Source organism: Myotis nattereri (genome assembly GCF_964212035.1).
Source record: "Myotis nattereri genome assembly, chromosome: 8".
NCBI lineage: Eukaryota > Metazoa > Chordata > Mammalia > Chiroptera > Vespertilionidae > Myotis > Myotis nattereri.
Window position 1 is genome coordinate 49,779,724 of NC_138083.1, and position 8,533 is coordinate 49,788,256.

Genomic DNA, 8,533 nt, shown 5'->3' on the forward strand with positions numbered 1-8,533 from the left:
TTTTAAGTCTTAGGTAAATTGGCATTGTTGGTTATTTTAACTTTTAGATTCAGGTTTTTTTTTGTTTGTTTTTTTGTTTTGTTTTTTTGGAGGGGGGTGATATCCCCAGTACTTTATAGTTATTTTGAAATGTAGGGTTTACTCACTTCATGATTCTTTAGTGTAGTATTTTGGGATTGCCTCATCCAGATAATGTTTTCATTTCAGATGCAACATGTAATTTAAGACAGTTCTACCTTTGTCACTCAGTTTTCCTAGCTCGCCCACATCCCCCCCCCCCCCCCCCCCGTTTAAGAACAAGCATAAAGGTCTTAGGTCAAACTTAATGGCTTTGTCATTCAGACATAGTAGTATCCCTTTTTTTCTCTATTTGTTTTTTAGCGTCAGAACTGAGAATTAAGAAGAAAAGGCACAATGCCATAACATCGTGTGTTATGGTATTTTAACTTAAAGGGGGAAAGGTACTTAATTTTGGTGGAATGTTGATCGTACCTTGTTACAAAGCCTCATTTTCTGATGTTTTCACCTAAGAAGATGGGAGTGTTGAGTATACTGTAATAATATAATTTAAGTGTTCACTATAAGCTATTTGGATTAAGAACTATTACAGAGTTGTAAACTTATCAAATTAATGCAAGACATTTAAACTATTTTTTTGCAAAACTATTTATTTTTAAACAATCTAAAGTCTATCTAGGGTGAGTTAAAAGTCCCTGTGCATCTATATTAGATGGCAGGTATTGTCACAGAGTCACTGTGTATTAATAATAGATGTTGAGATGGCTTCTCCGTGTTTCTAGAAGCTTTTACATGTATGTACCCTTTGTGAGATCACGGTGCACAGAGGTCTTTGGACTGCCCAGAACCCCATCTCAGCATGCGGGCGTAGCCTGTTCCTTACATTTTCCTCATGGGAATGTGTTTAAGATCTAGCCATTTAGTTTCAAGTTAAGATTACTCTGATTTTCATCTGAATGTTTTTAAAATTGTATTTTGTGTTTTTATGGAGGGCAAGTGTTGATACTCTTCTAATTTAGAAAGTCAGTTCTTACGTGCTTTTGTATATTCGTATATCAAATTCTTTAAAATGCCCTATCCTAATTGAATTTGAAATTCCTAGGGTCTGATACTGTGTTGATAAAAATAAAAGTATTTGCCAAGAAATTATTTACACACAAAGAGAGAAGTATTGCAGTATTTTCTGCTTTTGCCTAGAGAGAACCATTTGGAGTAGGCAATGCAATATAATAGGAAAGATTGGCTTTATAGGATCCTAAAACAGTCTGGTTAAAAATGGGAAGGGGAAAAGAGATAAATGTTCATCCTGTAGTTTGGTCTAGATACAATTTGGATAAATTTCTGGATTATATTGAATGGTGGCTTAGATGACATGGACACAAGCAGGGAGTGATTTTTAAATGTGATTCTAAAAGTCTGAACTCAAGGCATGAAAGAAAACAAAGCTGTATCCTTTTGCCATGATAAAATGAATCCGCTGTTTTTATCAAATATTTCATCAAGAACCATGATGGAGGCCAGAGCTATTTCCAGGCTTACTAGGACACTATTACGCATTTTTATAAAAAGAAAGCATAGAGAGTACTTGAAAAATATCTCACTCTTTCTCTTCTAAAGAAAACTGTTATCTTTCTACTTGGTGCAATAACCTGAAGATTTCAAAGTCAAAAGTATCATATCACAGGAAATGATCACAGAACTAAAAATAGTTTTTAAGGAAGCCAGCTGCACAGGGCAAACTTCTTGCTATGAAGAAAATCGTGTGCCAAAGGCTAAATCATTGGCACACCGGAAATACAATCAAGTATACATTTTCATTTCTGAGCCAGTATTATTGAAACAGGACAAAAGTTACTAACATCTTAAATAGAGATTATATGCCATGTCTCTGCTTGTGCTAAAGTCTAAGTATCTTTCTTAACCGTGCTTTCAGAAACGCCAGTCTTAATCATTGTACATTTCACATTGTATACAAGAGATTTGCTTTATGAGTGATTCCGATAACATATTTTCAAATCTTAGTGGGTTTTCATCAAATATGCAGTCTGATTTTGAAATTGAAATCTCTACCAGCATTAGACAGTTTTGTTGAAAACTAATAAGGAACAATTGCCAGTTCCGTAAATAACTTAAAAATTCTAAAGTATGGGTATGCTAGTAATCACAAATTTGGTTTCTTCAAATACTTTTTTAATCCTGCAAAGATGGTTTTTTATAAACATCCTTTGTATTAATTAGTCACAACATGGCAGATGCATAGCTGCTGTTTCTGAAAAGTGATCCAAACAGTCCATCCAGAGGTGATGAGAAATTCTTACAGAATTTTGTAATAGGTATACACGTTGGGTTAAAGGAATTTTGTAGTCGTTGGAGTGCCATGGAATTAATCCTTGCAATCCAGATTGCTGTAGTTTACACTTTTCTGTATGTTTCCAATCAGGTGTGTATCATTTGTACGAGAACACCACACAATGAATTATCCAAAGTCCATTGATTTTAATACGTGTTTTGGTTTGTACACGAATTATAGTAATTTCTTGCACATTTTTGGAAATTAATTGTATAAGAATTTATGTATCTGCTTCTAGATACAGTATGTAAATAAAAATTTCGTTCCCAAGATCTGCCTTGTAGTGTATTTAATAACCAGGTGCAGATTTTAATTCATGGAGGGTTAAGTAGATAATTTCTAGATGTCCCATAAACGGGGCTGAGACTGGAGGGTAGGGACCAGCAAATTTTAGTAAAAAGGGGAAAGTGAAATAGTGTCATTCAAGGGGAACATCAAATTAGGAGTCAGCCAATGTGGCTAATGTCCTGAAGCCTTCGACAAAGGCTGGAGAGAATAGGCAGAACATTTAAACAAAGAATCATTAAAATTAACAAAATTGTTTGGATTGTGACATTTAAAAAAGTATGTCTCTTATTACTTAATAGTATTTCATGGAACTAGAACCAGGTTATCCAAGTACATTGTATAGAAGTTAGATATTCACAGACAAGAATGATTTCTCATATCACTTAATTTAATGACATGCTTTTAAAGTTCTTAAACTCCATATTGGATTAAAGGTTCACTTTAAAATTTCTTCTATTTTTAATAAGTACTTTTAAAATCCTAGTTAATTCAAAGATAAATTGTAAAATAACCTTGTTTGGAAATATCACAGATTTTGACTTCCCTAGAATCCAAATAACGTGGCATTCTGATGCTCAGAGCTGGTCTCGGGCAACAGCACGGACTTTAATTTTAAGGTCGTATTAATCTGCTGGTGGTGGTGCTGAAATACAAAATGATGGGAAGAGAATGGGCTGGCCTCAGGTGTAAGAGGCTAGACTTTACAAACTTACACCATGCCAGGCAAACAGTTTTATTCTCATCTGCCCCTTCTTGAAGTCCTTCAACAGATGGAGCAATGGGGAGTGACTGGGTGCTTGTGCTTTCAAAAAGCTCAGCCCGGAGAAGCGCGCGTGCGCGCACACACACACACGTGTGTTCGTGCTCTCCACAAAGATAAAAGACCCTTTGCCACAGTAAATGACTTGTTGAGAATCTGGGGTCGACCTCTGAACTTCATACTTTTTCATCATGCTGACCGTAGCCAATTTCTTTTATTCCCTGCCACCCCACCTTTAACTTGCCTCACAGGTTTTACTTACCCTTTCACTAGGCTTTTAACTTTCTGAACCAAAATATTTTAACTTTTATTTCACTTGAATTTAGTCCTTACTGTCTGCTATTTTAACCTCCAGTCTAGGTTTTTATAAATATATTTTTTAAATATTTAGCTTTATTTAAATTTTATTATTAAAAATTATTTGATTCTTTCAATTTTTTCATATCCCAATTTCCAGTTCTAAGGGTTTCCTAACCTGAAACTTTTTCAAAAATTTGACTCTTGTGTTCCTCCTTTGTACATGACTTGTCTTGCTAATGAATGGGTGTTTCGGGCCAGCAGCTTTGTTCCCTCTATTCTCCCCCAACACCTCCTCGAAGGCGTCCCGGCCCTGTGGAGTAGTAGGGTTGGGTAGGCAGACTCCTGAAGTTATTGTTGCTTAAGCTGCATTTTCCCTACTTAATACCAGGCCACCTCACCAGCTCTTCTGGAAGAATGAGGGTCCCCCCCAGAACAGGCTCCCTCAGATGGTAAAAGCGGAGGCGAGGCTTGCCAGCCTGTGGGTTATTTGATAGGGGTCATGAACAGCACAAGTTGCCTTGCCTAGAGGTCATTTGGGACCAGCAAATCCTGTCCTTGGTAACTGGCTTGCAAATTAGGGTAAATCTTAAATTGAAAAGGAAACTCTGATGGTGTGACCTGGATTTCTCCACACCAGGAGAGTTCTAGGAAGCACAGGTCTCTATACAAGGCTGTTTCTGACCTCTAACTTGGCTTTGTGAACCTAATAGACATGAGGATTTGGTTACACTAGCCTAGGTCACATGTGAATTTATACAGCGTTCTTTAAATGTATGGCATTTCATCCTGGAATCCCATTAAGAACAGCCCCTGTGTTCCTCGTGTAAATAATGTGTTCTTTAGCCCCTCCCCTGCAACAGTCTCTCCAGCCCTCTCCATGGTGAACTGGCGTGCTGAGGCTCCTGCTCACCTGACGCCTTTGCCACAGCCCTTCTCTCCTCACTGCAGTCCTTGGCAACCTGGCTTTCTTGTGGCTGGCAGGTGGTGAGCAGCATTTGGCCCAGAGGTTTATCAGCCTGATAGTGGCCATGGGGTGTGACAGTTGCCTAGAAAACCAGTAGATTATGTATCTGTACACACAGGGGAATCCATTGCTCCACAACAAACAGGCTCTCCTGGGATCTAGTTATTGGAATCAACAGCTCAAACTAGACAGCTGGATTTTATACCCAAAGTCTCTTGCCTGTTTGTATAGCCTTAGACTCCTCTCTCCCTGGGACCCACACTTTCTTTCCTTTCCCCCCCCCCCTTTTATTTTGCCACACTTTCTTTAGATGTTGTATACTTAAGTTCATATAGTGCCCAGTAAAGAGGATATGCTCACAGAACCCTTCGAAGACATCTCTCAATGTCAAATCTGAATGACTGTGTTCCTATTACAAATTCACCTTCATTAACTGTATGGTATGGTCCAGTGTTAATGAATTCATTCATCATTTCATTCACTCAGAAAGGAAGTATTGAGCTCCTAGGATGCCCAGGACTGTGAAAGTAATTTCAGTGATATGAGTGCCAAGGAAGGACAGGGTTCAACAAGACCTGATCTTGAGGGGAGGGGTGGTGAGTAGGGAATAGAATGTAGTTCATTCCATCTTCAAAGGGGGAATGCTTTTGGTTCCCCAAACCATTAAAATATGATGGCTTGGTGGGTGGGACTCAGGGACTCCAGCCAGGATTTCCTTGCTGTTCCGACCCTCTCATTTCACCTAAAGTCTCTGGACGTCACCTTTATTCTCCAGCTTTCCCATGTGGTGATCTCTACATGTGTAGGTGAGGGATCTAGTGTCTGGCAGCCCTGTGGTCACATTGTTAGAATTTTGTAATCAGCAAGGAAAAGGAGTTTCTTTTCTCTAAGGTTCTAGCTAAGACTCCAAATTGCTTCAACTGCATCACATGTTCATTTTCGACCCCAATCACTGTGGTGGCCAGAATCATGGACTTGTCAGATGGGTGGAGCTGAGCCTTAGGGCTCCTGTGGTCAAGAAACAGGAGCCGATTCCAACAAGACTTTCTCCCTCCTTACTCCCAGTGGGGAAGGTGGTATCTGAATGCTCCATTCAAGGGGGAAGTGTTCATACATAAAGGAAATGTGCTAATGAAAGAAAAGATTTGAAATATGTATGAAAATGTGGGCGCTTTCCCACGGAGAATTTTGTATTAAATATGATCCATTTATATGAAGCATATGTAAATATTGTGGTAGACCTTTCACATTCTTCTGAGGTAATTGACTAAGGTGACTTATATTTAGGTTATGCCTAAATACAGGGTGGGGCAAAAGTAGTTGTGTGTATATTTGGATTTTTTTCATAGAATAGTGCAATTATCTGGCCAACTCATCCCTAGCAGGTAATAGAGTATCTGGTGTGCAGATGTGGGACAGTAAACCAATATTGACCATTTCTTGGAAAATCATGTGAAAACATTTGAAATCTTTTAAGTGCCATGTGATTTTTTAAAGACCCTCAGCTTATTGATCCATTAATGGCTGATAAAATCATTGATTGAAAGGTTTCCTCTGTTTGCTCACTCTGCGAGAACCCACCTCTAGTCAGAATTGTTATGTTGTAGTTTTCTCCAACTACCATTTATTAACCTTGTAAATCTGTTGATTATGTTGATCGATGCGCATCGAGTTTTGATAGAGATAAAAGGAAATGTAAAAATCATGTCAGAATAAAGCCTCTCCCAATTTTTTGGGACAAGGGATTATATAAAGTGAGAAGAACAAGGAACACAATATTTGGAATTCTTTTTTTTTTAAATATATATATTTTTTAATATATATTTTATTGATTTTTTACAGAGAGGAAGGGAGAGAGATAGAGAGTTAGAAACATCGATCAGCTGCCTCCAGCACATCTCCCACTGGGGATGTGCCCGCAACCCAGGTACATGCCCTTGACCGGAATTGAACCTGGGACCCTTCAGTCCACAGGCCGACGCTCTATCCACTGAGCCAAACCGGTTTTGGCTGGAATTCTTAATTTTAAAAGATTTTTAAGCAACATTGGGGTGAAGAGCAGAGAGAGAGGAGGTTTATCTGAATTTGACTACTGGTTTGACTATTTTAATTTTAATAAATATTACTTGAACTAAAACATTTTTTAAAATTCAAAAGTATCTTAATTAAGAATCACTCTGATTTATAATAATATTTCAATAGCTAATAATTTTCAGATATTTGAATTGCAGAATAGATACAACATTCCCTTGGCATAAAATTTCCTCTGTCATCTCCATTTCCCATTTTTGTTTTTTACCCTGAAAAAAATTGTAGTGGTGTAAAGATTGCGCTGTGCCCAGACATGTATTTTATTGAACATACAGATACTGAATGTATGGAAATAAAAGACTTTATCTTACTGAATTATTTAAAGAGACAACTTTTATTGTGGTAAGTTAAGAACTTAGTATGTATGCCTAATGTGCAAAATTTACATTTTCCCCCATTGAGTTAAATGTTTAGTTGTAAGGATAATTCTCATAGTACATAATGATGTTTTGATTGTTTAAAAATTCTAGATAATCCATAATCAAGAGAACGTTTCCCCCTTTTATTGTCAGATGAATCTATTCTGGATGGAAAACATCCTGCAATTAATTTGCTTTTATTCTGCTCTTTGCCACCCCATCCCAGGAGTCTTTTAACGCTAACCCAGCCTCTTTCTCTTTCCAGAAACAGCATTTTTGTAATTCTGTATGGCACATGTGCGTGGTGTTACACAGTGTCTAACAAAACTCCCTTCTCAGAAACACGAATTGATTTTTTTTGGGTAGAGATTCAGTTCCAAGATATTTCATTTGGTCTTCACATATGAATAAATTAAAGGTAAAAGGAATTTTAAGTGGCTGAAACTATTCCATTGAAGGTTAAAATTGACAACTTATTTTCCCTTCTTTGGTTCAGCCTTGCTTTTCTTTATGGATCTCCATGTGAAGCCATTTTAATGAAAAAAAAATATGGCAAAGCACAAGGCAAACACATAAATCAATACTTTTTCTCCCACAGTGACCTTGGGGCTCTCAATGAAATGTGCTCGCATGTCCCCAAATAATTTGCAAAATGACTTTTTCATGATTTTGATCACTTTCTGAGCTGCTGTCTCCATTTACCCAGGCAATAGCCTCATTTTTATGTGAGAATGCCTCTTGCAGGCGCAACACTAGGAAATCAAACTTTAATCTATATCCTTTGATTACGGGAAAAATATGAATGTAATTCACTTAGAAACCACATCATCTTGGGAGCCTTTAGTTGGAAAGTACAGCTAAGGTGTGATGTGTAGAAGTTTATATTTCTGTCTTTGAGGCTTCACTCAAATATTGACTCCTTATTTCCCCAGCAATGATGGCTGATGTTTGGCTTTGATTGCTTTAAAAAGTGACTGCGGTGTTTTTTTTTCCTCTATTTCTAAGGAAGTGGTTTTTCACTGTTTAGAATTTGAAGACAATTGGTGGAATCCAGAAATTCAGCCAATGCCAACTAGAAGGGAAATCTGAACTTAAGTTTTTAGAGCAATTTGTACAAGACACTGATTCCCCTCCCCTCCCCTCCCCCCCTCCCCCGCCCCGGTTCTGCTTTATATAAAACTAGAGGCCCAGTGCACAGATTGGTGCACCGGTGGGATCTCTCAGCCTGGCCTGTGTCCTCTCATAATCTGGGACCTCTCAGGGGATGTCGGAGAGCTGGTTTGGCCTGATCCCCTCAGGCCAGGCCGAGGGACCTCATGGGTGCACGACTGGGGCTGGAGAGGGATAGGGACTGCAAGAGAGCTCCAGGCCGTGTCCAGCCCATCTTGCCCAGTCCCCATAGG